At 46.3% G+C, this 27,958-nt stretch overlaps 1 long non-coding RNA gene across 1 annotated transcript; it reads left to right on the top strand.

Annotated features, from left to right (window-relative positions):
• The first annotated feature begins 7,204 nt into the window (after positions 1-7,204).
• LOC123188293 (uncharacterized) lies at positions 7,205-9,927 on the top strand. The gene is made up of 2 exons (XR_006494499.1): positions 7,205-8,096; positions 9,629-9,927. It is a non-coding gene; the product is annotated as an uncharacterized lncRNA (long non-coding RNA).
• Positions 9,928-27,958: the final 18,031 nt, after the last annotated feature.

Raw genomic sequence — 27,958 nt, 5'->3', positions numbered from 1 at the left:
CCACGACGGTGGTTCTTTTGTGCTTGGCATCGGCTTCCAGGAAGCAGATCTGAGACCATGGAAGACGGCGCTGGGGAAGAGGCTCTGTGTAGGACGGTGATGAAGGATCAACTCTAGTGTGGTGTACGACGTCGTCGATGAGGTAGATGCGCTATGTTGGACGAGTGCACCGATGAAGAAGGGAAGGAGCACGAAGGTGCTGCGGTGCCGTGAAGATGTCTATTTTGCGGTGAGGATAGAAAATGGGGAGTATTCAGGTGTACTCTGGGTGCCGGGGTGGGGTTGGCTGGGTAGGGTGAACCTGAAGTTACCAAAATAGCCCCTTACCCACCAACATCATAGGCCTGTTATCAAGGGTATGATGGTAACTTCGCATTGTTCGAATTTGGGTCGCGGGAGATTTTGCTGCCGACTTGAAAATTTTGTAACACTGTACTCCCCGTCTGGTATGTTGGGTGATTGGGCTAAGCAACTAGGAGTACTAGTAACTACTAGTACTCCCTCCGTTTTATTTACTTTGCATATTAGGTTTGACTGAAGTCAAACTTCCTAAAGTTTGACCAAGTTTATAAAAAAATATAAACATTTACCGTAACAAATTTGTATGATGTGAAAGTACATTCAATAATGGATCTAATGGTATTCATTTGTTCTTGTATATGTTAATATTTTGGGTTTTTTACATATGTGCCCCTGGTTCCTTAGCTGTACTCATTCATCCCCACGCTCTTAACTTTTGCTCACTTTTCCCCACTCCCTTGGCCGAAACTTTCACAAATGGGCAAACTAGACGTTGTTGTTGGGTTAATGGCTTGACCGTTAACTCTGACTAGTGGGGCCGCATAGGTGTGCATGCAACTGAACGCGGTCGTGGGGTAGCACGTGCTGATGGAACATGCCAGAAACGTCCCATCGTATAAGAGGGGAACCACCTACGGGCGCATCGCCCCTACCATTTCCCCCCAAATCCCCACCATGCCGCATCATCTCCCTCTCCCCCACCGCGTCGTCTCACTCTCCTCCACCGCACCATATCTCTCTCCCCCACCACATCCTCTTCCTCACCTTCATCGCCTCCCTCATATCGATGATGGATGCTCGTGGAGACGCCGGCGTAGCGGCCGGAGATCTGTAGGGCGCGGTGACCGCGACAAATGCAGTGCAGGACGTTGGCAGCGTCCACGGTGGTGCGGGGAAACTCGCAACCGTTGTCGCGGTTGTGGATGTGGAAAAGGAGGTGGCGGGCTCCGCCTCGGCGCTGCCGGAGCTGAAGGTGACAGCGTTGAGCGGCGCAGTCCATCCAGATGCGTAGCCTGGCGAGGAGAAGGTGGTACATGAGGTACTTCCATCTTTTTGTACCCTAGTTGCAATATTTAGATTGTAGATTTAGTTTCATTGGTTGGATTGTGATTCGTAGGGTAGTATAGATGGATAGGGTAGTTGGTTTGAGGGATGGGGTTTTCTGTATGGGGGATGGGTTTTTTTGTATGGGTTTTTTTGGATTACATTCGTTCAAAAACTGCTAGATAGATCTTAATGGGAGATAGGGATCTCTGTGTTTAAATGCTAGACATGATTATTAGATTTGCTTTTGAATGCTACATAGATTGGGGTTTTGAATGCTACAAACATGCATGCTTAGATTTGTTTTTGAATGCTACACAGATTGGTGTTTTGAATGTCATATGCCCAAATGGAATGCATTAATTTTGATGTACCTATGAATTGATTAAGAACTTACTTGATTCATCAGTATATAAATTTATCCACAATATGTAGTTATATTAGCTTTGTTGTTCAATGTGTGTGCATGACAATGGAAAATGCAAATAGGATCATAGTATGGACAATATGATCAATGTGTGTCATGTGTGCATATCTAAATTATCAGTTGGCTTCTGTATTTACTAGTAATGGATGTAATTGTATATTCAGGTGGATGATTCTGTGGGGAATAAGAGGAAGCTGGGCCTTACTGGGTTCGACCCGTACGATCTAGAGTATAGTGACGACAAAGAATATGAGGTAAGACTACTTGAAATTTAGATTGTTCATTTAGTTCCTTTGACATGGTGTATATGAATCTATAATGTATTAATGTAATCCATTCATGTGTGCAGTATGATTCTGGAGAAGATGTGTACAACGACAATGTCGCGTCCTTCACAGCGAAGGAGGTGGAGAAGATCAAGGTCAAGGGATTTGCTTCCTTCTACAACTGCAAGATCAAAAAGTGGCACTGCCCCTACTGCACCACCAAGCCAAAGCCAAAGGATGGCCGCTTCGATCACCTTGTGTCTCATGCAGATGATGTAGCGATTCACGGGAGGACTACAAGATGAGGGGGCAGCATGTTGCCCTCGCGAAGGCCCTGACTCCGGTGTGATGTGATGATGTTTTATCTTTTACTTTTGGTAAACTGAATGTGGCTGTTTGGTAAACTTAGTGTGGTGGTATCTAAACTTTGGTGTGATCTATGGTAGTAATGTATTATGCTATCTATATTTTTTTGTCCTTAAATTTGCCTGTGGTGTATGGTATGTTCTGTTTAGATGTTGTGAGCTATGAGTTTAGGTTCTACAATGATCACACATGCTGCTTCAGTGTTGCTTCACTGATCAGACATGCTGCAAAGAATAAGCAAAAAGAGCAAATAGTAAATCATTTGATCAAATATTCCAATAACAGAGCAAAAAAACAACATTTGAATGAAGATAGTCCTTTATTTGATCAAGTATTCCAATAATAGATCACATATTCCAATAACAGATCAAATATTCCAATTTGAATTCGAGGCAAAATTTGAATTTAAACCAACACTTGAAGTCCATTGCCCTGTGGTGTGATGTTGCAAAGTTTGTTGAACTATTATAAACATTAGGTGATCAATCCGATCTCTTTTGCGTGGTAAAACTTATAGTCATGAGAAATGTGCTACAAATGAGCTCCATTTGTAATTAGGTTTTTTTGGACCTACTCCAAATGAGCCAAATATTTTTTATTAACACCTATTCAATCTATATAGTGTAGATTATAAGTCTCACTATTTATTGAATTAATCTTCATAATTTTACATTTTATTTTGAAAAAATTATGCTTTAATAGAAAACCATTACAAACACGTTAAAATTATGAAAATGGAAAACTAAGTTCAGATCCTTCTTATTCACTTTGAAATCAAGCTTTGGTGAATTTTTTAATTTTTTTAATTTTTAGAAAACCTAAGGGAACCCTACCTCCTCTCCTTGAACTCTCTGCAACGTTGTACGTGATAGCTCGTATGTGTGAATGTTTTCTCATGAAAATGTCCATAGACCAAGTTTATGATTTTTGGTTGGTAACATGTCACATAAGACAACATTGTGCACAAGTTTTATATTTTTATGAATTTTTAAATTAATGGTGCTCATTTGACCTCGATCGTGCCACCTAGTTTTTTTTTTAAATTTCCGTATACCAAGTTTAGTATTTTCCCTCATTAGTGTGTCTTATAAAACGATGAACGACGAAGGTTTCATATTTTTACTATTTTTTAATTAGTTATGCTCAGTCAAAGCCTAGATAACCCCGTTGATCAGCTCAAAACCCCTCTAAACCCCGCGGGGTTTCGCCTAACCCTAGCTCCGAACATCAGCCATTCGATCATACACTAGCGCCAAGCGACAACCCTCAGATGTGGTATTCTAGAAGGGCTAGCTGCGTACAGGCTCCGCGCCGTTGGATCAGATGGACGACTTCGCATTGTTGGATCGTGGGGCGATCCGCGGATATTCTCCCATTGGTTGTGCTCACCCACCATTGACTCCGTGAAAAAGTGTAGTTATTGTGCCCAAAATGAAACCAAGCTCTGGTTGGGCCTTCGCATTGGCTCTATTTTTTTGGTTGACCCTTGTTTTGATTGCACCCACATAGATTGAGTTCCCGATGCCGCGGTGGGTGTGAAAACGAGCTAGTTCACATTTGGCCCCATTACTGCCATGGCGAAATGACACGTTGCACTACGGCTATTTAAGCTACCCACCATCTTCTTCTTCCTCTCACATCCCTCGTCTATCTCCCATCCTCTGCCATCTGCCCTTCTTGTTCTTTGACCCCTTCTCCTTCTTCTTCACATCCCTCATCCATGCAGTACACCGGACCAACCTACCGCTTCCCACCCACCGTGCCGGAGAGGCTCTACCCTGTCGGCGTGTACATTGAGCGTACACTACGTGTGTGGGCAATATCAAGGTGGAGAACCACAAGGGGCTTCACCGAGTTCTTCCTCGCGACCGGCTACCGCCACCTCCCACGGGGATCTCCAACAATGTTTCGCGTCGAGGAGGTCATCCAAAATGGGGTGGTGGTTGCTATCCTTGCCCACTTCACCAACCCCTTCGACGCCTTCTACCTCCTCGGCTGCATGTTTTGGTGTGGTTGCGAGTTCATCGCTTTCACCGCCCACAACATCTTCATGGAGTACAATAACATCTTCACCACCGCGTCATGCATGCACACTCTGCCGTATCCCATCGACAACACCCCGGAGGAGCAGTGAAGGGCGCCCGGAGGAGCGAGGTGGAGAAGGCGATGGCTAGGGTTTAGAACCCTCTATCGTTTTTTTTGAATCTATGTTATGTTATTAAGTTGTAACTGAACTATATGATCGTGCTCTTGGCTTGTTGGCCCTATCCATGTTATGTTATTAAGTTCTATTATTAAGTTTTCTACCCATCCTATTATTAAGTTCTTGCTAGTTTGTACTTTTTTTTGAATTATTGATTGTTTTTTGAGAGAGCTTGGTTTGTTCGTAAGCACCTAGTGCATGCATAGCTACACAAGCCACCACCACCTCAAGGAAGCCACAAAGAATTAAGATATGTAGCCACCTAGTGCATGCAGCCAAAAAATATTGTTCAATTTATTTGTCATAGAAAAATAGGTGCAAATGCGAGTGGATCGAAAAGGATAAAATGATGTTCTAAATCGAGGAGAGAAGCATCGGTGCATGCAGGCATCGACCGTCGTTGCGTCCGTGGCGGCTGGCGTGCACGAACGCGGCTCGGTCGGCCCGCATCGGCGCATGCAGGCAGGCTAGCTACGTGCATGCATTGCAGGCTAGTTGGATACGTCGTGCATGCATTGCAGGCTTCTGTCGTGGCGGCGCGCGTAGGCGTTTCATGCAAAGGCCCAATAGTCCAACGAAACCACGGCCCAACGGTCGAACAACGCCACCGTCCAAGGCCGCCCCACTTGTCAGGTCCAACGGGCGACGTAGTCCAGTGGGACCCCACTCGTCAGAGTTAATGGTCATACCATTGACCCGACGGCAACGTCCAGTTTGCCCATTTGTGAGGGTTCCAACCAAGGGAGCGGGGAAAAGTGAGCAAAAGTTAAGAGCGTGGGGATGAATGAGTACAACTAAGGAACCAGGGGCACATATGTAAAAATATATTTTTGTTTATAAACTTTGTAAGAGTTTGCAAAACTTGACTTTGATCAATGCTAATACGCGGACTTCAATAAAAACGGAGGGAGTACACATCTGTTTTCTTAGTTTTTCGTGCCATTAATAATTTGTTGTAATTGTGAAATAAATATATTAAGCTACTGACTTTGAATGTAATGGCTTATACAATTCAATAGTTAGAATCATTGTTGAATTCCAAGAGGTATACCAGGTCTATACTACTTCACAATATGCTCAACTCACATAATCCCACTCAAATGAAATTATAAATGCATTTCATAGTTATTAAGTTGTAGGATGCAACAAAACCAACCATAACACTACATGATCCAAACTAAAGAAATATTTTGAACACATCCCAATGTGTGAATGAAACATGTAGAGAGATTTTGTGAAGATGGAGCAATGGCAGGAGAGAGATGTGTGTGCTCAACACACAAGATATATAGGAAGGAAGTTAGGTCTATGAGAAAGATGGAGACATGTAATATACGTGAGATGTGTGTGCATCAGGATTTTGTACATGTGGAAAGAGAAGAGACAACAAGTTTGATGAGAGAGCTGAAAAACATGGATGAGAGGGGAAGGATCTTGTGGGTTGAGGGATCGATAATTTTGTGCGGGAGAGAGAGAGGAAGGAGTCAGTGAGCCCTCGTAATGTCATCCTGCTTGCAAATTGCCCCGCATTCTCTAGTGCAGTCTAGTCGCCGTCTTCGTTCTCCGTGATGCCCTCCTTGAAGATCGAGGTGGTGTGCATGTTGGGGTGCAGAGAAGCACAAGTGAGAGTGGTCACTATATAACCTTGGATGGGGATGGATAGTGTGCTCGGGGGAGGGGGAGTGTGTGTGTGTGTCAAATATTGAGAGAAATCAAACCTATGAAGAGAATGTGTGTGTATGTGACGGAGAGCTACATGCTAAATAGGGTTTTCATGAAGAGATTGTGATGCGGAGCATCCTTCCATCATCCCCATGAATTGTACACCAACACATCAAGCACCTCGGGGACCCATGACAAGAGCTAGAGCACGTGCAATAGAAACTGAGGTGAACTCTTTCCTACTTGACATGCCTATGAACACAAACGAGAATTGGGTGCTACCTCATCAAAATGTATTGTGTGTACTTAGATACGAAGAGGAACACTTTCAAGAAGCTAAGTAGCATCACCAAGTCCAAGGAGAAGCGCCCCAAGTCGCCAAGGAGGAAGAAGGAGCCCACAAGAATCTGGACAGAAGGTCCCAGGCGACCCTGTGCGCACGGGCCCCCGAGACCTCGTGTCCACGGGCTACACAGGGAGCTACGGCTGCAGCACCCCATGCGCATGGGCGTGCGCATGGGACCCCGTGCGCACGGGCCCAACTTACCCATGCGCACGAGCCCTACAGGATGAGAAGCTGAGATTGTTGTTGGGCCTCCACTTCGCATCCACTTCATCTCCTACCTCCCCAAGCCTATATAATCTCTCCCTAATAGTAAAGCACGTGTTGACTCCGTAGGTTCATCGTCACAATGCGCTTCTTCCCGTGACAATGCGTTTCTTCCCGTGATTTTACGCTTTCAGATTGAATTTTATAACATATTCAAGGTGGTACTAAAAAAACCATTTTGTTCGCTGGTGACAATTGTTTTGGAGCGTAGTCCGTCCGTCCGTCCGTCCTCGATTTGTTTTAGAATTTTTTTACCCCTAATGCCACCGGTAATCGGAGAAAACGCTTCAATTTGTTCTTCGTCCCGTTTTTCTTTCCGTAAGTTCGTGTTGTTTTCTTATTGGACCTTCCTCCCACGCTCAGCCCAGCTCGCTCTTCTTCTAGAATCCCACCTCTGTGTCCTGGACGGTCACGTTACCCTCTCCACATCCTTCGTCGCCGTCCCAAATCCAATCGCTATCTCTTGTGGAGGAGATAAAGGAGAAGGGGACAGAGGAAAGAAGAGATGGCACGGCGGGGGGAACCTAGCCTCCTCCAACACGTGCCAGGACACGCCGTCGTCGGTGTCGACAAGCGGCCCCACGCGCTCCACGCCCAGTAGGTCGTCGAATGCCGTGCAAGGGCTCACGGGACAGGCAGGGGGGATCACTTTGTACGTGCTCTGGCTGGCGATCTGGCTTGGATCTCAACTTCTCTTCCACATCTTCGTCTTCCGTCCATGGGCTCCCATAGATCTCAGGCCTCCAGTCTTTCTTCTTGAATTGCAGTAGAGATTGTGGCGTTCAGACGGGTGCTACTAACAAACTCCATTAATCTAGCTCTACTTCGTCGAGCGCCGGCTGTTTTGTGCGAACGTGTCTTGCTTATTTGCCGGTTCACACGCTTCCAGCAGCAACGTCATGAGATTAATTTGTAAGATATATTCCTTGCTTTTACAGGTTCATAGGAAAGGTGTTGCACTTGATAGATCAGTAGATTTGTCAAAGTTTAGTGACTATGATGCAAACCAAAGCTGAGCTCGACGAGATGTTTGGATTTGACAGTAAATTGATGTCTTCCAACAAAGATTGGCAGATGGTGTATACAGATAATCAGGGTGACCTGATTCTGGACTTTCAATTGTAGTTCAGATTGGCAGATGGTGTATACATTCAATTGTTCGCCTTGGTGTTTGTGCTCCACTCTTAACTGGAACCGTCTGACCCTGTTTCACTTGAGGTATGTACTATAGTTTCATAAGATGAATAATACGCAATGCATTGCTTCTCTGTTTCTCAAATGTACTACAATTTAATATGGAATCTGCATTTCTGCACCTCCCAAACATTACAAGTAATAATGTTTATACTTTCTGTAGAAGTTCCAATAAAACTTCTCTTGAGAAGCTAGCACATAAGGCAGTCATATTAGGTTTCAGACATAGACAATGCAGGTAGGAATATCAATCATATATTGGCTGAGGTGGTAAGTAGGAAACGTGCAGCTTGAAGCAGAGCAAAAAAACGTACTGAAATTTTGTTGCATCTTAGTACATGCCCAGAGGTATACCGTATATGTAGCAGGTGGGGTTGTGTTGTTTCTTCTATTTTCTTTTGCACAGTCTATTGACTGGTAGGAGGATGAGATGTTAGTTAGCAAGTCACAAGCTTTGAAAGCATACTTTTTCAGTATTTAGGCAATTACTCAATTTTGAGGAGTTATCCATTCAAAATCAATGAATTAAGCTTGTTTCCCTCTTCATATCCCTTATTGAATGCATTACTTTCAAAAGATTTACAGTCCTTTCACTGAAATTATCTCAAACTGAAGACCAAGGACTCTGGGTGCATACACATGTTTTTATTGTACCTAATCTGTACCACTCACTCCAGATGCGAGACAAGTACTTGTAACGAGGATTCCTTATGCATAACCATGAAATGATTTTAGCGAGCCTGTTCGATTCTATTCTTAACTATATGTAAAAAAATATTGCCCCCTCTCGCCTAGGAACTTTGGAAAAACTAACATAAGCTTTATGAGACCTTAACCCCATGCTTCCAATTTCTAAATCCCAGAATTGATGAGACCTTGGTTAGTTTGGACTCATAGTAATGTATCAATTAGACATAGAGCCTTGTCATTCGGTTCACGACGACATGGACGTATATCATATGTTGTCTCTTGCTTTGTGTTTTATCAATGTAGCTTCCAGGACAACAAGACTAAATAGTAGTGCTTCATTCTCTTTGAAAATAAACTACACCGACTAGAAGTAGAGGCATGTATTAACTGAAGGAAAGTCACTCTGTCTTTATCATGCCAATAGGCTAATGTGCTGAAAAATTAGACAACAGGGGGAAGTTAGCAAGTCACCGGCAATGAAAGCATAAATAATAATTCAGTATTTAGTCCACTACTCAATTTTGAAGAGCTATTCGTTCAAACAAGATAAATATGTGAGCTTTTTCTAAACTGTAGGGTATCATAGCCTGCTCGCTAAACTGTAGGGGGATTGGCGTATTTTACTGCTATTGTTGAACTGAGTTAGCAAGTATATGTTGCTTTTTATTAGGAAAGTGAAAAAGAAACTCTTTGATGTTGGGCCTATCCCTGAGGTAGTGACAATTCTTTTAATAAGCGTCAGATATTTTGTGACGAGAGAAGTTGGAGAGTACTTAATAGGTTTGAGGCACTATTTTCATTTGGGATTGCAGTAATTAAGCTAAATCCATTCAAGTGTGTTAACTTTTATGCATATCAATTTACAGTGTACAGGCACCAATAGGTTTGGTCCTGTTTCTTCCTCTGAAGTTGGATTTGGTGTTGTTTGTGTCCATTACCAAATATAAAGTCTTTGGAGCTTGCTAGGACACACATTTTGTATGGATTGCTGATTATAAGAGGTGACGGTGTGGATTGAGCTTTCATGTTTCTGGTTGGCCTTGTGCAACTCAATCCAAAACAAATGTAAGCCGGTAATTGTGAATGTTGTTAGTACTACATGACGGGTCTTGTGTTGTGCAATTAAGGTTTTATACTGGAAATAAGGAATATTGTGTGTTGTTGACTCATTGTGTCCTAAAATATATAACCATAGTAACCCAGGATCCGCAACATATTTCAGCAATATATAGAGGTTTGCCTTCATATAGAGACCGTATGCCAAGTGTGGTCAACTATCTCATTTCATGTTTACATGTTCCAGAACTTAGGCCCTGTTTGGTTCATAAGTCCTAGGACTTTTTTTAGTCCTAACTTATAAGTCTCAAGTCCTTAATAAGTCCCTACTTGTTTGGTTCCTGGGACTTAACATGGACTAAAAGACCATATTACAACTATAAGTCCCTCCTTGAGAGTCTTATTTCATAAGTCCCAAATGTCCACTTTAAGTCCCTATAAGTCCCTTTTGTTTGGTTTAGATGGGACTTAAAGGGACTTATTTAAGTCCCTACACCAATAAGTCCCTGTAACCAAACATCCCCTTAGTTGTTCATGACCATGTATGTACATGGTCCAAACAACGACCCGTAGCAACGCACGGGCACATTTATACTAGTTCATACCTAGACCATATGTTAGGGTTAGCAAAGTATATATGAGATACTTGTGAGGTTTTCTCCTTCTACCTTCCCTCTTGTGGATCAAGACCCCTTTAAGGAAGAATCGTTGTGGATTTCAAGACCTCCACAAGGAGAATACTATCTTCAAGACCTCTATCATTGTATCTTTCCTTTGATTGTATTTGTGAACTTGTGGCTCTTGTGTTTGCTATTCTAGTGGATGTGTAATTGGGTATTGTTGGAGTGATTTCCTCTTTGTGTTCTTGGTGTTCATCTCCCTTTCCCCCTCCAAGTGTGAAAAATCAATCTTAGGGTTCCACCCTCACTACAAAAAAAGACACATCCGTGACATTTTGGGCCGAATGAAAAAAAATTATGTCATACTTATGACACTTCTATGACGATAATTGTGACAAAACCTGGTATCATCATAGATGTGGTGGGGTCCTACTTCTATGACAAAAATCATGACAGAAAATGGGCTTTTCGTCCTAGGCGGGCCGGAGACGTAGCTGCATGACATTATTTGGGCCGTCCATGACGGAAAACCTGTGGTAGAAGCGAGGGCGAGGAAAATATCGGGGAGTTCCCGGTTACAGTGGGTAGTCGGGGGTCGAGGGATGCGCATTTCTCTCGTACATACGCGCGTGTGTGCGAGGCGTTGGGCTCTAACTGAACCCGAGCGAGGCGTTGGCTCTAACTGAACCGAGCGATTGCACTGCAGGCTACGTTACTGAACCGAGCGATCGATGATCCCTTGCTGTTAACTGAACCCGAGTGATTCCTTCGCTACTGCTGCTAACTGAAGCCGATCGAACACTGCTGCCTCTTCCCTGATGAACAGTGAGCGTTGTTGAGGGGGTTTGGATGAACAGTTCCCGGTGGGGTGGATGAACAGGACCCGTGGTGTAGAGCCTGCGCTGGTGAACAGTACCCGATCGATCAGCCGGTGGTGGGCGCACCCGTGGAGGCTGGTGAACAGTAGCCGTGGAGGCTGGTTGAAAGTAGCGGTGGAGGGTGGTATGAACAGTACCCGTGGAGGGTGGTTGAACAGGACCCATGGAGAGGGCTGGTTGAACAGTAGCCGTGGAGAGCGCGCGGTGGAGGCTGGATGAACAGAGCCGTGGATGAACAGTCGCAGGTGGAGGCTGGAGGAGGTCGACGGTGGATGAACAGTAGCCCGTGGGAGGAGTCGACGGTGGAGATGAACAGTATCCCGTGGAGTCCCGTTTTGCGGTACGCCACACCCCTCCCGATGAACAGGACCCCGTTTCACCGTACGCTCCAACACAAGTCGTTTTCCGTTTTGCGGTACGCCACACCCTCCCGATCAGGACCCCGTTTTGACCGTAGGAGTCCTTTTTCCGTTTTGCGGTAGCCAGGACCCTCCCGATGAACAGGATCCCGTTTCACATGGCCGGTCGAATACAAGGCGTTTCCCCGTTCTGTGGTACGCCAGGCCTCGTTTCCATCGGTTTCCGTCCAAGCCGGTTGGCTCCCGATGAACACTGACGCATCCGTCCTCCGACCGACCAGTGTTGCTCCCATGAACACGACGACGACGAGTTTCTCCTTCTGACCCAGCAGCCATGTACAGAGCCCTGCCGTACGTATGCGCGAGTATGCTTCGAGACCCACCGTATGTACGTACGTGGCCGTATTTTCTTTCTTGCACCTGGCCGTTGTACGTACGTGTAATGCTACATGCGCGCCTCTACTACGACACGTGCCCTTCTTGCACGGCCACGGTTCATCGATGCAGCCTGCAGACAGACTGATCGTATGTACGTACACGTTCTGCGACCAGAATGGACAACGGCCTACGTACGCTTCGACCAGGTGGGTCCTGAGCTTCAGGGGCACTTCCTTGGTGCAAGATGTAGCTGTGTGGGTGCCAGCAGTACGGGGGGAAACGTTTTTTGTGAAATACGATGGCCCGTCTGGTGGGTCCCTGCTGTCAGGTGGAAGGAATCATTATTTTGCGCGTAATAAGGAGGCACTTCCTTGCTGCGGCCGTGGACCCAGCTGTCAGCCTCTCCACGTACAGTACTCTTCCAATGGAAGTTGTTCCTTGACCACGTTGACCACGCCGCGCCGAGAGCACCAGGGCGGTGGATGACGGCGAGGCCTAGGAAGGGGACGACATGGAGCCGGGGAAGACATGGCAGTGGAAGCCCATGCGGAGAGGAGTATGAGGGTTCACTGGTTCGGCTGCGGTGCGAGGCTACCGTCGCCGCAGGGCCTGTCCAGCGGTGGGAGTAGTAGGGGGCGGTGAGGCCTCCGCGGCAGCACAGCCGACCACGGGAGGCAGGAGCAGGTGGCACAACCGGCGCTGCTCTGGGCGGCTGGAGCAAGAAAACCAGAGGTTGAAGAAGCACTACGACCGTTGGATGGACATCGTACGATCACTAGAGCTAGAATCGTTCATATTGACTAAGTTGACAAAGCCCTTCGTCCCCGTCAACTTAGTAGGCCCACAAGCCAGCCTCCCACTATGCTGGGTCCCAGCTAGCAGGGGGAGTATTCATTTTTTTTGTGCGCAATAAGGAGGCACTTCCTTGCGTGCGAAGATATAGCTGGTGGGTCCGAGCTGTCAGCGGGGGGGAGGGGGGGGGACGTATTTTTCGCGAAATACAGAGGCCCTTCCGGTGGGTCCCAGATGTCAGGTGGAGGAATCATTATTTTGCGCGTAATAAGGAGGCATTTCCTTGTGTGCGGCCGTGGACCCAGCTGTCAGCCTCTCCACGTACAGTCCACTTCCGATGGATGTCGTTCGTTGACCACATTGACCACGCCGCGCCGAGAGCACCAGGGCGGTGGACGACGGCGAGGCCTACGAAGGGAACGACACGGAGCCGGGGAAGACACGGCAGTGGCTGCCCACGTGGTGGGGAGTATGAGGGTTGACTGGTTCGGCTGCCGTCGCCGGAGAATAACAGCAGGTGTGGGTGAGTAGAGGGATGGCTAGGCCAGCGATGGGAGTACGGTGGGCGGTGAGGCCTGCGCGGCAGCACAGCCGGCCGCGGGAGGAGGGAGCAGGCAGTCCCGCCGGGGCTTGTTTGAGCGGCTGGAGCAGGAAGAGCAGAGATTGAAGAAGCACGACGGCCGTTGGATGGACATCCAACAGTCACTGCTTGTGCGTCAACCTTTTTTTAGGAAAGCCTCAAATCTGTGCGGAACAGCATAGAACCCATCTGCCATTATTTCTAATAATTTACAGCCATTTGCTAATTCTTAAGGTTTCCTTGGAGCCCATATTCTTTTTGTTAGCATTACAGCCCATATTGTGGCCACGGTTAAAAAATTATACGAAATTTTGCATATTTCGGTGCGGTCCGAACCGTTTTTAATCCCGAAATTTCGAGTCACATTCAAACTGATTTTAAAAATAAATGTATATCAATATAAAATCCAACAAATTGTCCACGCATAAAAATCAATGCAATTTAAAATCTCAAAATGAAAAAAAAGAAATTTGAAACTAATTGCCGGTTTGATGTGTTTTAAAAATGTACAACCCATTTCTCATTACTGATAGGCCATTTTCTCGGCCAGCCGAATGAAGCTCTCCTCGTCTTGAAAGTTTGCAGCCCAACAGGCCTGACAAAGCGACTTACTTGACAAATCACAAAAAAACTGGGCTAGCCATTTTCAGAAAGAACAAAAAAACTACTGGGCTGGTCTGTGGTAAACATAAAAGAAAAGGCTGTCTAGACAGGCCAGAGTGCCCCGCACAGCCCAGTTGACACCCTGCTTCCGTCTCAAAAACAAATTAGATAAATGCCACTCCAATTATGGCGATTCATAAAAATGCCACTGCAATTTTCAAACTTTGAAAAATGCCACTGCAATTTTTGCAAACTTTGAAAAACGCCACTGCAATTTGCAAACTTTGAAAAACGCCACTCCAGACTTCGAAAAATGCCACTGGAAATGGCATGAAATGGCATTTTTCAAAGTTTGGAAATTGCAGTGGCATTTCTCGGAATCACCAGATTTGGAGTGGCATTTATCAAATTAACCCAAAACAAAAATAACTGGGCGAGCTGCTGGGTCCCTGGTGTCAGCCGCTCGTTGTGCAATTCTCTCGTTTATTGACTACGTTGACAATGGCATGGGACCCAGATGTCAGAAATCCATTAGGAGGAGCCATTTTTTATTGGCTTGAAATAAGGAGGCACTTGCTTGCGTACTGCCATGACCTTGGTGGGTCCCCGCTGTCATCCTCTCCACGTACAATCATCTCCTGATTGTGTACGCGTCAACCTGGTAGGCCCACAAGTCAGCCTCTAAACCCGTGGCGGACAAATACAACCCATTTAAAAAAATAACAGCCCATTCCATACGTTCAAACGGAAAGTTCAACATTCAGAGCAAAGTAACAGGTCTGATCCAGATATAGAGTACTGAACTTCCACGTTGACAACCATCATAGCCAAGTTAACTCTCTACTCCCACTAATACTCTAGTAGTGTACAAGTACTAACTTACTCTTAGCTAACTAGACGATGCCGGCCGCCATCTGCGGTACACGCTAAACGCCGGCACCGCTTCCTCCGCCTCCCCTCGGACTTGCCAGAGGTGCGATAGGGCGCGTTGCTCACGCGCGTTGGCCCTTTCCATGCCTGCGTGGTCCACCGAAGCTTCGGCTTCTAAGCGGGAAACCCACTTGACGAGCTTGTAGTAAAATTCGGCGTCGCGAACGCGTGCGTGCCCGACAGCCTCCAGGGCTATTTGCCGGGCGCCGGCCTCCACGTAGTCGGCCCAGTTGCGGGCGCTCTGCTCGCGACTCAGAGTGTCGGTGCGCTGCTGCTCCATGTCCTGCTGGCAGCGCAAATCAGCAATACGCTTCTCCTCCGCCAGGCGGTCGTGCTCCAACAACTCCTCATACTCTGCATTGCCATCTAAAGACCGATAGAATGCCTCCTCCCTCCGTCTGCCTTCCGGTGAAAAACCGAACACTAGTTCCGGCGGTGACCGCCTCCGGCGTCGCCTATCGCGGACGGGCGGGGGCATGGCGGACGTGGCGAGAGCGAGGATAAGTGCGAGCAACGTCGGCCGATTGGGGCTTATGAGGATAGGGCGAGTTGGGGTGATGGTGCCACCGGAGAAGGCCGGGAAACAGTAATTATAGGCGGAAGGTAGGCGAACCAGCGTGTCACGGGAAACGCGACGGTCATCACGGTCATCGAATTCAATGCATAAGCAGGCATGGTTTAGTGCGCCAGCTTGCCCGTGGAAAACTAGAAAAAACTGAAATTATGACTGTGCGTCCCGTCCTGTCTGTGCTGGGTCGCACGCCGGCATGACGGTCAAACGAGTGCACTCAAATCATCTAGATGAGTACTCCCTCCTTGTCAAAAAATGATTCCACCACTCATTATCTCTCCATTACTGGTGGTGAGATTTTTGAATTAGCCCTGCAAACCGGAAAGGAGGTAGTACGTGCGTGATCCGCTATTTATTCGTGTAGGATCGAGTAGGTCGTTTTTTTGAATTGAGCCCTGCAAACCGGAAAGGAGGTAGTACGTGCGTGATCCGCTATTATCCTGTAGGATCGGTAGGTCGATAGGTACGGTAGATCGAGTAGGCCGGATGGTGTACCGTGTAGGATCGCATTAGCTGATGAATGTTCACTGGGAGATAAGGCATTTGCGAATGTTTTGCTGGCAGTTTCTTCAGATTCGCATGGCATTTTCTTCAGAGCAGCTTGTCAGTTTCTTCAGAGGTAGGCATTTTTATTCAAAAAACTGCCACTTCGGATCTTGCGTCGCAACTAAAACTGCCAGGAGCGCATTAGTAGGCTAGCTAGTGATCGATCAGTAACTTGTAAACACTGAGCGAACAGAAATAAGGAACTGTTAGTAACTTGTAAACACTGAGAACAAAGAAATAAGGATCATGTGTGCACAGCAGTAAGAGCCGATCCGTTCGAAATGTTCACACGAGACTCACAGGCCTGGCATTGTAATATGTTCACATTAGTAGCCCAAATTCAAAACCAACTAGTACGATTCCCATACATAAGATCAACATGTTAATGCATCTCAATGATTCACAGATCATATACAAATATGTAGCTCCAAAAGCAAAGATCTAGAAAAAACATCTGTTCTTCCTACTAACATGGATGCTTCTCTTGGCCAACATTCAGTACAGACTGAAAGACAAATTTGTTTGTGAAGTCTACAATTCCTCTTGCAAACGTAAGTGGTTTCACCAACAGCTGGAACCATGAGAATGAACCACACATGATGGAGGAACATCCACTGCAATATGATTTGGTCTTCTCTCGATCACACGGCGAGACTATTTTCGGAATACAAACTTTAACTTAGGCAAAATGATGCCCATTGTATAATCAGACCAAAGCAATGAAGCACCTAGTGTTGGCCAATAAATAGTACAGTACTACTTTTCTGCAGTCCATGAAGTGACTATCCAATCTTTCTGTGTCTATTTTCAAATGGCACTGCATGCAGTGACTATACTATTCTCTTGTGCAGTTCAACCAAAATTGCGGTCACTTTGTTTGTTTGCCAAATAGCAACGGGCAGACATCTCTGTCTGCACAAATATCAAGCAGCTAGTAAACATATACCCCACCTTGTATTTTCGGTTTAAACACATCTCTTCCGCTTAGCATCTGTCATGTTTTGCACTGGACAATTTGATACAGTCATGTTTTGCCCTGGACAATTTCATACTGAATTGATTTGCTGGTTCAGAGCAGAAATATAGCGCCTATTCTTCATCAGACCAAGGATATCCATGTTCGCAGTGATGGAAGAGGTGAAATCGATACAACCGAAATTGAGCATCCAATCATTGAATCCTGTCCTGCACCTCCAATGTAGGTCCACCCTGCCAATAAATTCACATGCAAACCACTAGTATTACTATCTAATGACAGTACAAAAAGAGTAGCAAGATAGTAGCAAACCATGTACCTTCGTAATGAACAGCTCATAGTGCCACCAATTGGATATAAAGGTTTGGAAGAAAACATGCTCCTAATGTTGAACCATTTGGACTTTTTGTGCAGTTCCACTAAAATCGAGCATCCCTGTTTGCATAGATATTGAAAGTGTGATTACTATAAAAGTGGCACTAGTTGAAGCATAGACTCACAAATATAAGCATTCCAATTTCTAAATGGGAAAAGGTAGCAAGACTGTTTCTAACCACCTGTTTGAAGGAATAAATAAGGCAACAACGGCTGATGTCAGGAAGGCATATATAGTTCTTTCTGAAAGAATGATCGATTCCTGACCTTTCCTCTTCTTTTAAGCATATTTTGTGCAGTTCAACTAAAATAAAATGCCATCACCGCCTTGACAATTCAGTGACACTGTACAAAAGGAAATGACTTAACATTACATCATGATGTCAGGTATGTAGTCGACAGGCATTAGAGACAAACATACAGACCTCCTCCGATAACATAATGAACATTAATTTTAACAAAGGTGTGACTAGCTTTACCGGGATAATTTGAGTGAACTCTACACCCTCTGTTCCTTAATATAAGACGTTTTCGCAGTTCAATTTAAAGTACCCAACGTCTAGTATTTAGAAAAACAGGTAGTAGTTTTCTTGAGCACATATCTGGGAAAGCTTGCCACACTTTATTTATGTCCATACGCTAATGCAACACCATTCGAATAGTACAAATATACACTAATCCAGTGGCTAGTGCAACAGTAGAGTAGTTATTTTATTACAGGGTACAGTACAATGGTTTTACTGAACAGATTTCAATAAACTCTAGCACTGGAAGATTTCTATAAGAATTAACAATACAAAATGTAAAGGTAACAAGTTTCAGCATTGGTATACTAGCTGTGCATGAGCATTAAACCAAATACAAAAGTCTGAAGGTAACTAGCATTATTAACTAATGACAGTATAAAAAAATTGCAAACCATGTACCTTCAAGGTAAATATCATTTCGAACTCGAGGGGACCTAAAAATTGCTATCCCAATCTTGATAATCGGTCAAACATAAAAACTTGATCGAACGAATCAAGAGAACAGCCGGAGGAGGAGGTGCCCACTCTTGACCTTTCCTCTTGACACTGTACAAAAAAATTGACTTATCTCATGAAAGTGAGGTATGTAATCTATAAGCATTAACAGTGCAAAAATCTGAAGGTAGTAACAAGATTCATCGTTGGTATACTGGCTGTGCAACAGCATTAGAATGCCTTAGCTGAAAAATCTTTAATACATCCACAATCAACAGCTAACCCTGAAATAATCCAGTGACATTAAATGGCATTGCTTAAATTTATCGGTGGCATTAGACTGAGTGCGGCATTAGTTAAATGTGGCATCACTTTAGCAGTAGCATTGCTTGACTTGACTGCTGGCGTTATACTAACAGCAAAAAAGTGGCAATAAGAGCATGGGAGGCCCATTCAGACAGTGGGCGCACCAGTACGATGTACCTCCACGGACGCATAGAGTGGTGAGGGAGGTATGGTTGCCCAGAGCAACAAATATCCAGGCAGCATATGTGGATTACGTCCCATTTTTGTTCTCTTTAGCCACCTTTTTCCTATGTGAGAACAACAAACCGATCGACCTGGTCATTCTCTATTGCGTTGTCATGCCTTTCTACCCTTCTTCAACCAAGAGACACGAGACTCGTTCCTTAGCTACTGATTTTCCCCTTTTCAACCTAGATGCGGGTTCGATGCCTACTCTCTTGGACAGTACAGTCTCCCTTCCTTTCCTTATTCAACCCAGACATGGATTAGTCTGCATGAAGTAGGGTTTCCTTTAATAGTGCAAATTAAGGTTTTCGTCTGCGTGACCAGCAGAGCAGAGGATAGCAAATTGGGAAGATGGTGGAGTGGAAAAAGATCCACATGCAGCGACGTGGCAGATGGGGCAATAGAACAAGGGTATGGTTCGAAAAGAGGTAGCATACCTGAGGGTCGGCGGGAAGTGGCTTCGCTCGTGGTCGTCGTCCTCCGCACACACTACGGCAGCGAGCTTGGGGACGGAGGCCATCCCGCGCGGGCGCTAGGTCTGAGAGGACGGCCTTGTCGTCAGTGCGTGACCTCGCTCGCCGACGAGGAGTGCGTCAACGCTGCACGTCCTTTTCTTCCCCGGCGGATCTGTGACCACCGGTGAGGAGGGAGAGAGAGGCCGTCTTTTTTAGATCTGGAGAGAGGGTGATAGTGTGAGAAGCAAGTGGGCAGCCCTTAGCAAGAAAGCGCTGAAGCTCCAGCCTATATATCTTTTTTATACTACTAGTACTAGAGGTGGAGTAGTGGTAGAGTAGTTTATATTTTCTCTGCATACAGTACCAGTTAGTCGTGCTTCAAAACTGAACGGCACGCCATTAAAAAAATAAAGTCGAGAAATAATGCGGCACTTCGGGCCAACGCGGCCAGATCGCATTTTGCACGAGAAATGACACACCATGTTTCGTTGACATGTGGTCCCGTTCCAACATGTCAGTGAGACGACGGTGAGTCCTTTTGTACAATTTCCGAACGGACGTCTATGTAGGCCGGGGCGCCTCTTCGTGTACCGTGGCAACCGTCCACCGCCTCTTCGCCTTCCCCTCTCGATTTGGAACTGCTGTCGCACGCTCTTCCTCCCTCCTCCATTTGCCTTCACCCTTCCTTCTGCCATTGTTCGATCGTCTTCTCCATGGAGGGAACAAGCCAGAAACGACCCCGTTATTCTTGCCCCGATCTGAAAGATGACGTGGTGGAGGAACTCATTGATCGGTGCGACGTCATCACCTCGGCTAGCATGGCAGGTTCACTCAAGACCATTCTCGACTCAACTAATAACATCATTACAAGGAACCCAAGGGTCCAGGAGCGGTTTGATCTCCCTTATCTTCTTCGCTATAAGCCTGTTCGCATGGGCGCGGACGACGGAGGCCTCGCCTTGTGCAAGTTGATGCCGCTTGATAACGATACGTGTGATGTCAAGATGCCATCGCTTAAGGGTAAGGCATGGGCTGGCGCAATGGAGATTGGGTTGTTTATATTGGGTACAATTGCGAGTGGGAACTTGTGAATGTGTACACTCGTCAGTGGATTCCACTTCCAAAAATCTCAGAGTGCCCTGAGGTTGAGCACACAGATGATCTACGTACGTTCAAATACGATCATGGTGGTTGTCGTCTACGGAAGATAGCAATTTGTCGAGTTCCCAACCGCTCTTGGAATTACGAGAACTATGAAGTTGTTGCTATCTTCGACAAGCTTGTTGCCGTCGTTACTGATTCCACGGTTCGTCCATGGATATTGCTCAAAAATCAGTTTCTGTACACGGATGAGTACTGTGATGCAATTGAATACGAGGATCTTGTGTTTGCTGCCACCACTCGTGGCACTATTTTTGCATGGGATCCTCGTAGTTTCGGTACGTTTGTCTTCCACCGTAATTATAATTGTTTCATCCACATGCATGCGGGTTAGCAAGTTTCCCTTTACTAATTAACCTTCTTGTGTTTCCAAGGTCCTGTGAACATTCCACCACCTATACTTGAAAATTTTTATAACCAAGGGGGAGATGACGATGGTGATGATCACGAGCATGAGGACGAGCAGAACTTATATACTCAGTGGCGCCTGGCAACTAATTCCGATGGATCACCTCTTCTTGTCTGTATACAGTGCACTGAGATTGTTACTACTGAGGGAGCACGTGTTGTCTCCCATGGTCGCCCTCTCCGGACCTATTCCAACACCCGTTGCAGGGTATTCGGGATGGATACTAGTGTGCTAGCGCCAACACCTTCTCCCTGGTTCAGTATTGATAGTCTTGGAGAAAACTCGCTCTTCCTTGGACCAAACTATCCAATGATGGTGAAAGGCGATCCAGCTGCTGTTGACACAACGTTACTACCATTTATGAGAAGCAACTGTATCTATACCTCGGACATTGCGGTGGTTCCCTACCCTGGTCCTGATATATGCCGCTTCAGCCTGGATGATCAGTCCTGCGTTGCTCTCGATATTGACAATAGCTGGCCCTTCCCAGAGCACCTATGGTTCAAAGCAAGCGTTTCCAACGCCGAGGATTGGTTGAGTTGAAGTTCATTTCATTGCTTGTTATTTGTTGTGTGATGAAAACTTCAGTATTTACTAGAATGTTTTGTTGGAAATAATCTATAATCCAACATGTATCCTCGTTGTCGTTGTGTGTTGATGACTTGTTGTATGTAATGAATGGTACATTTGCAAATGCATGTCATAGACTCAATTTATGAATGGTTTTCGAGTCACTTCTTGGAGTGTGAGTACCGTAGTAGTATAGCCAGCATCCGGTTAGTATATGAAGTTGCCACATCACATAGAGCCAACCTAATATTGGAGTATGCTAGCCCTCCACCGGCGCGCCGCTTCAAATGGCGGACGAAGTGAGAGGTCGCGTCACCTTGTGTCCAGATCTGAGATGCCACGTGTACCAGATGAATGACTCCAAGTTCGACCACCGTGATGCTAGGTGCGAGCCGAGGAACACTGTTGGAGAGACCCCCCTCATAATTTTCCTACATTGGTCGTTTGATTCATAGGATAGAATGCTATAGGATTTTTTCCTATGTAATCATGTTTTAATTGGCAATCTAGCATCCACTCCAACTTTTGTTTCACTTCCTTTGTTCCTACGAAGAGAGTACTTGCTCTAAATGATGTGCCGCTGCAAGAGCCGCCTATATTAATTAACCATGCTCTAAAAAGGTGGACCAGCTTTGGCTATAGTAGTACTGTACTAGGTTAGTAGGTGACCTTGCGCTTGGCTCTTCTCCTCTTCCGGAAGTCGAACAATAATGATGGTACTACAGTAGTACTTCTGGCAATCTGACACCAAATGAACTGCTGCACGTCCACCGCTTGTAAGCAAAAGTTTCTCCTCGTGCTGCGAGCCACCGCGCACGCGTTGGCGAGGGAGAAGGCGTAGTAAGCAAGCTTCTCGTCGTTCTGCGAGTTGACGGGACACATCAAAGTTACGTATTTATTAGTACTCTCTTCAAAAAGGGCCGACCATGTCCATGGCTACCATCCCGTGCTCTGTCATTGAGTACGTGCACTATTCACGTGCCATCGAGGAGAAAAAATATTGCGTAGTACTAGGTGCCATCGAAGTGCACGACTCACTTACGCACTGCATATCTCCATTTTCTTGCATGACACGCCACCTTGATGCTAGATGTCCCGCGTGTCATGGAGGCATATAGTATGATTTTTAAAATGGAGGCATATAGATGTCCCGCGTGTCGGCAAAAGGATGAACAAAGCTCATGTCTTAAACGAAAGAGTGGAAGAACATAGATTCCCGACGACCGAGAAGGAGCAACAAACCTCGCGGTGGAGCGTCTGCACTCATAATATTTTATATTATTCAGAGATATAAAATCAACCAAATCTCTCCATGTTCCTATTCCATTCTATAGTATGAGAATAACTTTGAACAAAAGCCATTGATTCACTCTATCCAATGGTCATAGTTGGAAAATCCAAACAAAACCAAGCACTGGATCAACTCTTTTAGCACTTAGATTGTTGCCGCCTGCCCACCTAGCCCACATTTATATCCGCTCACGTGTGATGACCACAGGAGCTATCAACTCAGATTGTATGTTAAAAAATAAAGGTCGATAACTAATGCGGCACCTCGGGCCAACGCGGCCAGATCACATTTTGCACGAGAAATTACACACCATGTTTCGTTGACATGTGGTCCCGTTCAACATGCAGTGAGACGACGGCGAGTCCTTTTGTACAATTTCCGAACGGACGTGTAGGCCGGGGCGCCTCTTCGTGTACCGTGGCAAACTGGCAACCGTCCACCGACTCTTCGCCTTTCCCTCTCGATTTGGAACTGTTGTCGCACGCTCTTCCTCCCTCCTCCATTTGCCTTCACCCTTCCTTCTGCCATTGTTCGATCGTCTTCTCCATGGAGGGAACAGGCCGGAAACGACCCGTTATTCTTGCCCCGATCTGAAAGATGACGTGGTGGAGGAACTCATTGATCGGTGCGACGTCATCACCTCGGCTAGCATGGCAGGTTCGTTCAAGACCATTCTCGACTCAACTAATAACATCATTACAAGGAACCCAAGGGTCCAGGAGCGGTTTGATCTCCCCTATCTTCTTCGCCGTGACCCTGCTGACTGGCGCGGGGACGAGGGAAGCCTCGCCTTGTGCAAGTTGATGCCGCTTGATAATGATACGTATGATGTTAAGATGCCATCGCTTGAGGGCAAGGCTTGGGCAGGCGCAAATGGAGATTGGGTTGTTTATATTGGGTACAACTGCGAGTGGGAACTTGTGAATGTGTACACTCGTCACCGGGTTCCACTTCCAAAAATCTCAGACTGCCCAGAGGTTGAGCACACCGGTATTCTACGCACGTTCAAATACGATCATGGTGACTGTCTTCTATGGAAGATAGCAATTTGTCGAGTTCCCAACCGCTCTTGGCATTACAGGAACTATGGAGTTGTTGCTATCTTCGACAAGCTTGTTGCCGTCCTTCGTGGTTCGACTGGATGGATATTGCTCAAAAATCAGTTTCTATACACGGATGTGTACTGTGATGCAATTCAATACGAGGGTCTTGTGTTTGCTGCCACCACTCGTGGCACTGTTTTTGCATGGGATCCTCGTAGTTTCGGTACGTTTGTCTTCCACCGTAATTATAATTGTTTCATCCACATGCATGCGAGTTAGCAAGTTTCCCTTTACTAATTAACCTTCTTCTTGTGTTTCCAAGGTCCTGTGAACATTCCACCACCTATACTTGAAATTTTTATAGCCAAGGGGGAGATGACGATGGTGATGATCACGAGCATGAGGACGAGGAGGGCCCATATACTCAGTGGCGCCTGGCAACTTATTCCGATGGATCACCCCTTCTTGTCTGTATACAGCCCACTGCTGATGTTACTACTAAGGAAGCAGGTGTTGTCTCCCATGGTCGCACTCTCCGGACCTATTCCAACACCCGTTGCATGGTATTCGGGATGGATACTAGTGTGCTAGCGCCAACACCTTCTCCCTGGTACAGTATTGATAGTCTTGGAGAAAACTCGCTCTTCCTTGGACAAAACTATCCAATGATGGTGAAAGGCGATCCAACTGCTGTTGACACAACGTTACTACCATTTATGAGAAGCAACTGTATCTATACCTCGGACATTGCGGTGGTTCCCTACCCTGGTCGTGATATAGTAGGCCGCTTCAGCCTGGATGATCAGTCCTGCGTTGGTCTCGAGATTGACAGTAGCTGGCCCTTCCCAGAGAATCACTTGTGGTTCAAAGCAAGCGTTTCCAACGCCGAGGATTGGTTGAGTTGAAGTTCATTTCATTGCTTGTTATTTGTTGTGTGATGAAAACTTTAGTATTTATAATGTATCCTCGTTGTCGTTGTGGGTTGATGACCTGTTGTATGTAATAAAATGATATGCCTGTGATAAACTTACTAAATTTATGAATGGCTTTCGAGTCGCTTCTCTGAGTGGGTGCTGCGACGAGGCAAAAAATATTTTCCGAATACATAATTGTACGTGCATTGCAACAGGTTATCGGATGAGGCCAATCAACAATAGTACACTATTTGTACTAGCTTCACATGCTGCACTATCTCTACGTCTACGTACGTAATACAACAAGTTTTAAACTTGAGACCAGCCACCCACCCTCACAAAGAACACTTTTTAACCTAGCACAGACTCCAGGAAATTTGGCCACAGTGTGAGGTGGGCCATATGTTAATGTGTTCGCTGTACGTAACCAGCACCTCGAATCCTCGATACTACTACTATATATTCCTAGTAGGGTGGCATGGGCCAGAACAAGCATTCACGTCCAGGAGTACGACACACGCCACCAGCACGACTTCCATCTAACACCATATTTCTTGGAGTCCGTGCTACAACTATCTCTTCAACCTCGTCGTTTCTCTAACTCAGCCATCGCGCGGCGGGCGAGGTGGGGGTTTGCCGATAGTCGGTTTCCTCAACTGCGGTCCCACTTGTAAGGCCAACTCCAACGCACGACCCCAAACGGACCTCCGTTTTGCCCGGATTCTGTCCGTTTGGGTAGGGCAATGGGGTCGTGTCCGGGCCATTTCTCGGATGCGGTGGCCGTGCGCCCAACGCGCAGACTCATCCCGGCCGCGTACATTTTTCTTTGCAAACACATATCTTTTTTCATCATTGATTTTTGGTACATGGAAATACATCACCAAAATTTGACTAGAAAAGCAAGACCAAAGAAAACAAGAACCACAAGAATACATTTTAGAAGATATCCAACTTCCATAACTGCTCCTGTAAGTTGGATTAGTGCCTTCTCGATGCATTCATTGTTGATCTGCGGAGGCTCGATCTTGCGTGCTTCTTTCTTCTTCGAGTGTAAAGAAGTAGACGTTGCTTCCTCGCATCTAGTCTCATGTCTAGCCTCTATTGTATCAACAAGTGCACTAGTCTCATCTCTAGCCTCTATGCTAGCTAAAAGTGCTACAACATCTACTAAATTTCGCTCTATCAATATATCGATGTACTCTTCTTCCCAATACCAAAACTTGCATCCATTCTACACAATAAAATTTTAAGTTAGCACAACAAGTCTAATCCGAGAGCACAACCGAAGCTAAAGTAGCACATACCCCATCGGTTGAGCACTTGATGAACACCCATCTGGGATGTTCCGGCGTTGTAGACACGCGGCGCAAGACCTTCTTTGGGCAGTCGTCGCACGTAATGAGTGGCAACGGTGCACCGACGAGCTTTTGGGCCAGCACCGAGCCCGGCCGACCGCCATTCATGTATCTTCCGGTGGACCGCCGACGGTGTAGATCCGAGCGGCTAGAGGAGGAGTCAGTACCTGCAGGCGGCCTTGCGGCCTTGCCGGGCCTTCCGGCCCGTGCCCGGCCAGTCCATGGCGCGGTGCGGCCTTCCACAACCGGGTGAGCTCAAGCCCGACCAGATCCGCTCCAAATCTGGCCGCCGGGTGCACAAAACACGTAGCCGTGGTTGGGTAGCTCCGGGGCGTCGAGGGAAAGGGGGCTGAGCGAGTGCGCGTCTGAGCTGCACACGCTGGAGTTGTCCTAGTGGCGTGGCAGACCAACCGTGTGGGGGTGCCAAGTGGCTTCGCTCGTGTGGGGACGGAAGCCATCCCGCACGGGTGCTAGGTCTGACAGGACGGCCTTGTCATTAGTGTGTGACCTGTGTGGCAACCGTCCGCTCCCCACTAGCTTCTTCATTGACATGTGGTCCCGTTCCCACATGTCAGTGAGACGACGGCTAGTCCTTTTGTACAATTTCCGAACGGATGTCTATGTAGGCCAGGGCACCTCTTCGTGTACCGTGGCAACCGTCCACCGACTCTTTGCCTTTCCCTCTCGATTTGGAACTGCTGTCGCACGCTCTTCCTCCCTCCTCCATTTGCCTTCACCCTTCCTTCTGCCATTGTTCGATCGTCTTCACCATGGAGGGAACAGACCGGAAACGACCCCGTTATTCTTACCCCGATCTGAATGATGACGTGGTGGAGGAACTCATTGATCGGTGCGACGTCATCACCTCGGCTAGCATGGCAGATTCGTTCAAGACCATTCTCGACTCAACTAATAACATCATTACAACTAACCCAAGGGTCCAGGAGCGGTTTGATCTCCCCTATCTTCTTCACCGTGACCCTGCTCACTGGTGCGCGGACGATGGAGGCCTCGCCTTGTGTAAGTTGGTGCCGCTTGATAATGATATGTGTGATGTTAAGATGCCATCGCTTGAGGGTAAGGCTCGGGCAGGCGCAAATGGAGATTGGGTTGTTTATATTGGGTCCAACTACGAGTGGGAACTTGTGAATGTGTACACTCGTCACTGGGTTCCACTTCCAAAAAATCTCGAACTGCCCAGAGGTTGAGCACACTGGTTATGACCGTACTTTCAACTACGGTCATGGTGAATGTCGTCTATAGAAGATAGCAATTTGTCAAGTTCCCGACCGCTCTTGTATCTATACCTCGGACATTTCTATTCTTCCCTACCGTGGCTATCACAACATGGGTCATGAAATAGGCCGCTTCAGCCTGGATGATCAGTCCTGTGTTGGTCTTAAGATTGACAATAGCTAGCCCTTCCGAGACAAACTCTTGTGGTTCAAAGCAAGAGTTTCCAACGTCGAGGAGTGGTTGAGCTAAAGTTCATTTCATTGCTTGTTATTTGTTGTGTGATGAAAACTTTAGTATAACTAGAATGTTTTGTTGGAACTAATCTATAATCCAACATGTACCCTCGTTGTCGTTGTGTGTTGATGACTTGTTGTATGAAATGAATGGTACATTTGCATATGCATGTCATAAACTCATTTTACAAATGGTTTTCGACTCACTTCTTGGAGTGTTAGTGCTGTAGTAGTATAGCCAGCATCCATAGTAGTATGAAGTTGCCACATCACATAGAGCCAATCAATAGTTAGGTGTCGCACGGATGCCGAGAAATATGGTGATAGCGTGACTGCGTGAGGTGGGCTTGTACATAGTATGATATACGCACA

Source organism: Triticum aestivum, chromosome 2A, assembly GCF_018294505.1.
Source record: "Triticum aestivum cultivar Chinese Spring chromosome 2A, IWGSC CS RefSeq v2.1, whole genome shotgun sequence".
Taxonomy (NCBI): Eukaryota; Viridiplantae; Streptophyta; class Magnoliopsida; order Poales; family Poaceae; genus Triticum; species Triticum aestivum.
Note: the sequence above shows the minus strand (reverse complement) of the source record. Positions and strands in the feature narration are given on the sequence as shown.